At 36.7% G+C, this 10,388-nt stretch overlaps 1 protein-coding gene and 1 long non-coding RNA gene across 2 annotated transcripts in view; both read left to right on the forward strand.

Moving 5' to 3' along the window:
- The window catches only part of LOC107689475 (uncharacterized), a 4,281-nt gene extending 2,286 nt beyond the window's left edge, over window positions 1-1,995 (forward strand). Inside the window, exons 3-4 of the long non-coding RNA XR_001634339.1 lie at window positions 572-664; window positions 1,286-1,995. This is a non-coding gene — a long non-coding RNA (uncharacterized LOC107689475). The remainder of the gene's footprint in view (window positions 1-571; window positions 665-1,285) is intronic.
- The window catches only part of LOC107689478 (catenin alpha-2-like), a 519,554-nt gene that overhangs the window by 230,952 nt on the left and 278,214 nt on the right, over window positions 1-10,388 (forward strand). The window lies entirely within an intron of this gene.

The raw sequence follows: 10,388 nt of genomic DNA on the forward strand, positions 1-10,388 counted from the left end.
GCACGAGTCCATGCATGTGCACGTGCTTGTGGCTAACGCTAACGTATATCTCTTTGTTTATTAAGGTAATAGTTAAAAAAAATCCTATTTAATGTTTCACATGAGTGATTTTTCTTTTTCCTTTTTTACATATCAGTAATTTAACGAACTGTTTAAAAGCCGAGATCGCTAGCAGAAGTTAACTTTTACAGTAGAATTATATCTGCAACTGATTTTCTGCAACTTTTTCTAAACGTTTTCTTATGCTCTGTTTCAACAGGTTCTTGTGAAGATGCAGTGGAAATGTAAGTTTTGTGAATTTACATGTAACAAACGGGGTTACCTATTAAAACATTATAGGTTAAAACATGGATGTTACAGCAGAACTGTTCCATTTCCTTGCCTACATCAAGATTGTTGCATTGTTTTTTTTATAGTTCAGTTATTGAAAACGTCACAATAAGTGATACTATATTGGTTGTCTAATACAATTGTCCAACAAAATTGTGCTTTGTTGGTTCTGCTCTCTTCTAGATCATTTCCTGTTATTCTAGCTATTTACCTTTTGTTTTGTTTTTTTACTACCCAACAGACTCAAAAGCCAACTGATATTAGGTCACTGGTGCTCAGAGGGCTCCCGATTCTCCTTGGTGACAACCCCACAGATTTCTTCAAAGCATGCTTTGTAAGTAACTTATTTTCTCAAAGGTTATCTTAAAGGACCATGAAAACATAATCATTTTATTAATAGATAGTCCTTGTATTTGATAAAACGTTTACACATTGCTTAAACCATTGGAACTTAGAGTAGCAAAAGCTCTTTCCAACCTCTCTCTAACATTGTCATCATGTCAGTCAAAACCCATAAGACTTGTTTATCTTCAGAACACAATTTAAGGTATTTTGAATGAAACCTGCAACTTTCTGTCCCTATTTTAAAAGTCCAGATAACCTCAATTTAAAGGTTCATTTATGTTTTCAAGCCTTTTGAAAAGATAAATGGGCTTTATGTGACTTTGAATGGAGGGAAAGATAACTTAGTATTTTTTTTTTAATATATATATAAATATCTTCATTTCTTTTTATAAAATAGACAAGTCTTATGGTTTTGGAATGACATGAGGGTAAATAAGTAAATGACAAAATGTTCATTTTTGGATGAACTAACCCTTTTGATGAAGTGTTACTAAAGCATTCATAACCAATTCACACATTCTCTCATGTGTCTGTGTCATTACAAGGCTATTTGTTTAACATTATTGATGGTTACTTAATGAGAAATGTCATTGATGTGCTCTGTTGGTAGGACTCTGATGATCAGTCATTCCGCCACCTTGACCTTGGAATCCTCCTTGTTGAGCAAGAAGGTATTGTGTGCCCATCTTCTCTTCACCTCAATCCAACCTCAGTTAAGATCATCATTGAGGGAGAAGTCGTGATGGAAGGCATTAAAGACTTGCCAAAAGCTGTGTGCATTCTCTTTGGACTTGCATATGCACTGCATCTCAATTACCCCAAATCGATGAACACATTCCAATTCATTCAACAAGTTCTCCTCATGTTGGGCCACCGTGACTTAAAACCCAAGTTACAAACATTAAAAGATCAACTTACAATTTGATTGACAAAGGAGTTGCGGGAAACTACCATCAGAAGCCATGGCAGGTTATTGTTCTCAAGATGCACAATGAATCTTTGAACAGATTCTCTTGTTCAGAATGTCCTGTCACTGCAGTAAGTGACCCAAAGTTTAGCTGTGTTCTGTGCTAAAAGTGTTTAAATCTGCAAATTGTTGCTATGTTAGTGAGTTAACGTAGTCAACTCAAGCTTAAACTTTTAGAGGCTTGCCTCAGGTTTTAATGCTTATCCAGTTTTAATGCAATTCTAGTCATTCACATGGATATAGCATATTGTTGAATACTGTGTGTTCATGTTCCTCTAAACAATTTACAATTGTTAACAAGCAAAAATGTTTTCTTATGCAAAAAATGTTACTTGTCTTTTGGTTGAAAAGTTAAGTACAACTTTTTGTGAACAATAAAAAAAAAAACATTGAAATGTTATTGTTTATTTCTTTAAAAGTAATTAAAATAATTTTACAATTTAGTATCATTTTAAAATTATAAGACATTACTTAAATATAACAATTATAACTACTTAAAATCATTTGTTAATATTAATATTTTTTGTTCAACTTAATAGTTATTTTATAAAACATATCCTCAAAAAAATTCATAATGTGAACTAATGCTTTTTAGTAAAGATTACTAATGCCAACTTGATTTGTCTGCTACACCCACTAAATGTTCTATGTTAATACAACTTAACCTGTTTAGTTTCACCCTGTGTAAAAACTAAAATTGTTGAGTGTAACGGGTTTCCACGCAATTTTCTAGTAAAGTCAACTAATTCGGGTTAAGAGTGGAGGCACTCTGTCTTGTTTATGAATCTTCTCAAGTTAGGCATAAATGCAATCTGGGCTGCATTTCTGAATTCGGTTGTGTGTTTATGTGCACACTTGTGTATAAAGAGAGACTTTGATATGTCTAAAACTGACATTCTATCTACAAAATCAATCACTGCTGCTACTTGCATGTGAAGCCATTGATCTGTTTTGCATGGTGCCAGATCATCTTGGATATTGATGATGACACATATTCAGATTAGTGCTCAGCAAAAATTGGGTTTCCAGTAGGCTTGCTGTGATAGACTTGCCCACCGAGGCACTGTCCCCAACCGTCATTTAGATTTTTTTATAGTAATAAAAATCATTTAGTTCAGTTAGAGAACAGACACTACAATTAAAAACGGAACGTGGTTGCTCAATGCAGCGTGCTAAAGGACAGTCGCATCACAGATCAGATTTCATTTATCCAGTGAGGAGAGTGAGTCGAGCTGACTGACAAGAAGAGTGAGGTGAGGTGAGACAGACAAGACAATAGTGGATTATTTAGTTTCCTGTTTGGCAATATTTTGGATTTTGAAAAGCCTGTTGACATTTGCCATTTATCTAAGGTGATTTTGGAAGTAAAAAAAAAAAATAAAATCTTATTTAATTGGTTCCACAATTAAATGTTTTAATGTTTTAAAAATGTTTGCTGATTTTTACTTTATTTAAACTTTGTGTGATTTATTTATTTCATTTGACATCAAGGTGTATGCCGTGCCTTCAAGCTTTCTTATTAGTTTTGCTAATAAACATTCTACGTTTTTTATTTATTTGGTTCCACAATGTTTGCTGATTTTCAGTTTTGTATACCTAGGCTATTTAAACTTGGTGTTAATTATTTGTTATTTTATAGTAGGCATAGCATATAGAATGGTGTATTTTGATTTGTTTTTTTAAAGGTGCTGTATGTAGGATTGACACCGAGTGGTTGAACTAGGTATTGCAGTCCAAATTCTAAATATTGGAGAGGGTTTTTTTCACCCGGCACCTCCTCCTCAGACTTGACGCACACGCAGGTTGCCAGATTGACGACACCAACAGGAACGAGTGTATTTGACGATGAATGAAATAAAATGCGCCATGTTTTCCGCCAACTGGCAACCCGGGGTGCCGAAATGCAATTGGGTAAACTGGCAGTGGACGGGTTTCACAAACCAAAACAGAGACCGACATTCCGGCACAGAACGCACATTTTAAATAACTGAGAATAACTGACTGTAGCATTGTTTTTCAGATAAACAAGTATGTTAACTTAGCATGTTTCTTAAATATCTGCAAACATATTATGGTATTGTTATGCTTTAGTAGAGTCAAAAACTTACATACAGCACCCTTAATAAAAGTTCTATGATTTATGTATAGGCTAAGTTGAGTTTGAATTTGTATTTTGTTGTTGCTTGAATTGATGCCAAATTGCTGCTAGTTTGAAAGTGAAAGTAAAATGCGCACGGCGCCTTTAAGTTATTTAAAAGCGAAGGAAAGCGAGAAAAAGAGGGAGCCCCCCCCCCCCCCACACCCACAGTGATACCGGTATTACCGGTGTTGTTACATGTCGACTAACCGGTGTTGAAATGTCCCCACCGTCACAACCCTATTTTCCAGTGATTTTTCATTTATTACATTTGGTCTCCCCAATCCTGAATGTGTGGTAACTTGGCAGGCAAAGATACAGAATTGTATGGCCATCAGGCCAGTAGACTGAGGTGTTCTGCTGTAATGCTGGTTCATGGCCTGTGTGTTGCTAATGCATTGTATGGCCTGTGTTAATGGAGGCGAAGTGAAGGCCTGGCTGCACCTTCTATTGTCACTTAATAGGATTGCTCTTGACCCCTGTCTGCCCAACACACAACAACAGAGCTCAAATTTGCTTGTTCTTTTCTTTTCTTTTCTTTTTTCTTCTTTTCTTTTCTGTTTTCTATTTACTAGCAATTTTAAGTGAAAAAAATGTTTTACATTTTTTTTTTGTCAGTGCACATCATGTGCATAACTATAAATAAACATTTTTTTTTTATGTAAATTATACTGACACTATTTTAGGGAGTATTATATACAATAATTAATGTCCTTATCTGTCCAAAAAAATAAAAAATAAATAAAAAACCTTGGGTACCAACATCATCATAACAATGTTTATGTTGTTGTTGACGTACACCGCATTTAATTGTACGCTTTTTATAGAAAGTGAGTACATACTCTTCACAAAAACACAATTGTTTTTGATTGTTTTTTTTTTTTTGTTTGTTTTTGATTAATTGATTGTTTATTATCAATGTATAAAAACTTTTTTTTTTATTCAATTAGCACCAAACTACTGAATCAACAGAAAGTAGTAGTTGCTGTTCACATTTTATGGCACTCTCACAGAAATGTTGGTCCACCACTAGTGCAAGGTTTTGTGTGTGTGTGTGTGTGTGTGTGTGTGTGTGTGTGTGTGTGTGTGTGTGTTCTGTCAGTTTTGCATTTTTAGTATATGTACAGCTGTCTTTGACTGTTTTCGAGTCTTGTTTTTTTTGTGTCTCATCGCACAATGCCGTGTTAAAAACATTTAAACTATGTTAAATATGAATCTTAAGAACTCTGTGTTCTGTTGGTTTCCATTGTAAGAATGCATCCTTTTACAGCTCCAGTTTTTTCAGCTGAATTTCTTACCACCTTCCTCCCTCTATGCTGCATCAATAGCATGACATTATAAATCAGTGGTGTTCCTGGAGTTTAGATGTGGCCTATGCCGTTTCCTGACCCCCTTCCATCTACTTTCCTGTCTTGCCTCACTTTTCAGTTCATTAAAGTCATAGAAAAGCACACATCATTCAGACACATGCAGACATTCTCCTTTGGTGGCTTAATAAATCCATGTTTAACATGCAAAAAACTATCTGGACTCTGAAAGACTTCCTGTGTGTTTCCTGTAGTTCCAGGAGCCCAGCGAATGAGAACACTTTAGCATTATAATAATTATGGCCATTTTCGTTATATCCACGTCTTGGTTTCCGAATGTACGTTTCATACCGTGACTGTAAGGCTCTTTTGTGCACAGTAATCGTCTGAATCTGGGAACAATGAACTGGCTTTCCTCCAACTTGACATTAAAGTCTTGTTCCTGCTAGTGGCCGGCTCTTTTTTCGTCACGACCCCCTTTTTTCCATTCCACAGAATTTTATTGCCTGCAATCTCTGTAAGAGGATTTCAGAGCATAAATGGGAGTGACACAAGGTTCACACACTTACTGGATTTGGTGTGGCTGCTCCACATGTGCTGGCAGAAGGGGGTCTTCTCGGAAACAAACATTTTCACGTTTGGCTAATGGCGCTAATTAGCAGTGAATCTGTGATTTCCCGCCTGTTGGTTTTTGCTGATAGTCATTAATAGCAGCATTAAGCTGAGTCTCTGGTAATGTAGATCCCTAGCTGTGAATGCCAGATAAAAGGCAATGCTTTATTGTTACGCACTGCCATAATGTCTGCATTAACAAACATTAGGCTAAGATGTTACATTATGGGAAAATAAGCCTGGGATTCAGTCGTGCTACAGGGCATGTGTCTGTACAAAATTGTCATTTTCAAGTTGTGTGAACTCAAAAGCAGGACAACTGAAATGGCTGTGAATCTCCTCAGTGAATCTGTTGATCCAGTTCCCAAAACCAGTCTAAATGTGCACAAATGTGACTGGTTTGCTTTGTTTTAGAAGTTTCAAAGTGTCAGTCCCCATTCATTGTAATTGCATGGAAAAGTGCAACTAGCAAAGCGTTTGGAAGTTCCACAGGAGAAAATAATTAATATATGGACATGGATGAGGCTGATTAAATAATGACAGAAATTGCATTTTTCAGGTGAACTATTCCAGTCATCTACAGACTGCTCACTTGTGACTGTTCTCCAGCTGATATGTAGGGCACATTCTTGATCTTGAACAATGCATGTAGCCATCTAAAATATTTATACTCCTTTAATGTGGTTTCATTTCTCTTTCTGCAACAAGAAAAAATAACACTTATGAATTCCCTCTGTTATTTCCCTGCAGGCTCTGACCATTAAAACCACTAATTCTAGTCCATTAGACACAAAACCAAGTACAATAGACGGTGATAGTCCTTCCTATTAGTAGGGCAGGTTTCTCTGTGTTTTGCAAATAGTTTTGCATGCTAGTCTATTGAGACAATAATTATATTGATCAGATGGTGATTCTGTAGATTTCCTTAGAGTAGTTATTAAGTCATGCACTATATTATTAAATTATTTGTTGGCAGATAATTGTTCGATTTTGTTCAGACAGTAAAACTTGTACATTGTTGAATGGATGGATGGATAGATGGATGGATAAATCCAACCTGTAACTGCACATTTTTATAAATTTTTATGTGACACCTTATTCTTGCATTGAGACTCAGCAAAATGAATGTCCACTTCATTCATATTACTCTCCATTGTGTTTCTCACAATGCACATCTGCTCCAGCTTTCTTTTGTGCAAATGCATCACAAGTTTACGTGCATCTAATTCCCTCTTCAGCAAACATGCTCTCTACACACTGTCATATTGCCAAAGCTTCCAACGTTCTGTCCTTGTTTGAGCTTCTAATCAACCAGCACAACTGGCACTAATGCAAAGAGGAGTAAACACATTAATAAACATTATGTCCTAATCACACATTCAAAAGGTACTTATTGCTCTGAGGTGCTTGTTAATTAAATGCACTTTTGCGTGTTTTAGCATGCGGCATTCTGGCACCGGGTGACCACCTCCCCACAATTTTCCCTCATCAATCGACAGGAGTCTCTCGTCTCACAGGTTTTATTTGTTTGGCTCTCTTATTAATTTATTGTCTGTGTATTGATGTACAGTGGGTGAGTAATGGATTTGCTGAACAGGAGAAGGCTGGGCTGGAGTCTCGGCGGGCCCTTTGCCCATCAAGCACTGCCGAACACTGCAATACTCCAATAGCAAGTCAATTTGCACACTTAAATTGGTTGATTATGCTGAATGGGGGTGACTGAATGGAGGCTCATAACTCAAATAGATTTCATATTATGTAGAATGGCCAACGCTATGCTAATCTCATCTGCTCATTGATGGAGGGAAACAAAGCAAAGCAGCATGGGAAATTTTTGGTAGTAGGAATGAACTGAGGGGACTGAGCAGAAAGTGTAGTGCCAAGTGTTTAGACATTTATCTTTCTTTGCAATTCTTTCTCACTCTCTATCTTTTTCATTTATCTTATTTTTTTCCCTTATCTTCAACAATAAAATGCATTTTTTTTTCTGCTGGCTCAGTTGGCCCAGTAGTTTTGATTAGTATGTATCACAGGCTCCAGCAAAAATATAGATTTTATTTTTAGCTATGTTTATGTGTCACACTGAAACTTATTTATTTAATAGTTGTCTTGACCAAAATAAGAAGTAAAAAGCAGAATTTCAGTCAAGTCACCTTTATTTATATAGCTCTTTATACAATACAGATTGTGTCATGCAGCTTTACAGTGCCAAACAGGAAAACAGTTTGGCAATAATGCAAGAGGACACTAACAAACAGTCAATTTTTCAGTTAAAGTCAGTTCATTGTTGATTCAGTGAGGTCATCACCCAGTTCAGCTCTCTTCCAATAGTGTGTGCAATCAAGCTGACAATATTGCCAGAATTAAGCGTCCCCAACTAAGCAAGCCAAAGGTGACAGTGGCAAGGAACCAAAAATCCATCGGTGACAGAAATGGAGAAAAAAACCTTGGGAGAAACCAGACTCAGTCGGGGGGCATTTATCCTCTGGCCAGACGAAACCAGCATGGTGTGGTTTAATTCCAGGCTGCAACACATGTCAGATCGTGGGGCGTGAAGAAATATTGAGCTGAGTATCAGCTGCAGCTTTACAGTGCCAAACAGGAAAACAGTTTGGCAATAATGCAAGAGGACACTAACAAACAGTCAATTTTTCAGTTAAAGTCAGTTCATTGTTGATTCAGTGAGGTCATCACCCAGTTCAGCTCTCTTCCAATAGTGTGTGCAATCAAGCTGACAATATTGCCAGAATTAAGCGTCCCCAACTAAGCAAGCCAAAGGTGACAGTGGCAAGGAACCAAAAATCCATCGGTGACAGAAATGGAGAAAAAAACCTTGGGAGAAACCAGACTCAGTCGGGGGGCATTTATCCTCTGGCCAGACGAAACCAGCATGGTGTGGTTTAATTCCAGGCTGCAACACATGTCAGATCGTGGGGCGTGAAGAAATATTGAGCTGAGTATCAGCATAACAATGAATGCTAACACCATGTTTCCTGATGATATCTCCCAAGGGTAACATGTGAAGCGTGAAAAGCAGCGGTCCTAGTACTGAGGCTTGTGGTACTCCATACTGTACTTGTAAATAATATCACAGTTAATTCATTAATTGAAGTAAATCTAAATTACGTATAACCTTAATACATATTTAACTCCTCTTATTTATTTATTTTAGTTTATTGTTATAGTAGTATTTATAGCTGTAACTTAGCTGGAATATAACTCAGTGACATGTATGCATGTATACATGCTGGAAAAATGGCATACAGTGGTTTATAAACAGTAGTGCAGCAGCGCTAGGTAAGTTTCTGTTAACTTTTTTTTTTTACAGCAGTATTTGCAACAGTAATATTCAGTACATCACACAAAATGCAAAAAGTTACAAGGCATAAAACCCATGTAAATTATCAACATTTTGAGATGTAGTGGCAACACAGTGGACTGATCTGTTCTGTCAGCTCGCCTGAAAGTATCTCACACTGTCCCGGGGCTATATGTCGTTTCTTATTGTTGAGCCCTGACTTCTCTTTTTCTTTCTTTCTCTCTCTCTGTTTATTTTTGTTTCACTCTCTTTCATGGACACATACACACACACACACACACACTCACACATATTGGCACACTCGAAGTATGAGTCATAAACTCTGTTCTTAAACTGTAACTCAGCTCGGGGATAAAATCACCCCCCCCGCCCCCTTTACCAATGAAGGCCACATCTGTAAATTTGGGCCTTTCTGAGTCAACAAGAAGCCAAAGCTGTGACACAAAATTAGAGTGTTCTCTTCCACCAAAGTGCTCTTCATCTCCAAAAGATCTTTAAAGTGCTCAAAGATTTTCCCTCCATCAGATGTCTGTAATAGGCTCAATCAAATAATAAATGAAGAACATAAATTCCAGTCATGGCTTTCTTGAAAAGGAGGGAGAAGAAAGAAAAGACAGATTTTTCAAAATGCCTAGATCAAGCTAAAATGCTTTTGTGCTAGCTTTGGTCTTGTCGAATTATTGCTGTCCCCACTGTAAACTAGTGCCAAAATGTTTTTTTTTTAATTGTCCAGTTTTTCTTTACCTAAGTTGCATAAACTTCCCAAAAGCCTACATCCGAACATCCCAAACCAGCATTATAACAAGAGTCTTGTTGATGTACATTTCAGTTGAACTGCTGTGCTCTTCATGACCTTTCACTCTCAGCTCTCTCTATTACATTAAATGAGACGGAGAAGTAATTGCTTTTGACAAGGTCTGAGCCATGGGGTGACCTTTAGTCTGCTGATGGTCAGCTCATCCATGTGAACCGCTTCTAGGGCCTCAAATAATCTAAAAAAAGTATATCTAACTCAGGACTGCTCAGTGTCTCTACCTAGAATATTCTACCATGGGCAACTCTGCAAGGGGCTAATGACTCAAAAACCAAAAACACTGAAATCTACTGTAGCATTAACTTGTGTCCTCATTTGATCTGGTAGTTTTATTCAAACTTTAACATTCATAAGGTCTAGATACAAATAATAATATGTTTTGTTCACAGATCTTTATGGGCACATCTCTGCATTGTATTGAGCATTCAATAATCATTCTACTCCACATAGATCTCACATTGTTTTTGTTTTCTGTGGTTCATTAGACTGTAATGAGAGATTTGATGTAAGGCATTATCACATATATTACATTTTTATTATCTAAAAAAAATAAAATA

Source organism: Sinocyclocheilus anshuiensis, unplaced genomic scaffold, assembly GCF_001515605.1.
Source record: "Sinocyclocheilus anshuiensis isolate Anshui unplaced genomic scaffold, SAMN03320099.WGS_v1.1 scaffold1215, whole genome shotgun sequence".
Taxonomy (NCBI): domain Eukaryota; kingdom Metazoa; phylum Chordata; class Actinopteri; order Cypriniformes; family Cyprinidae; genus Sinocyclocheilus; species Sinocyclocheilus anshuiensis.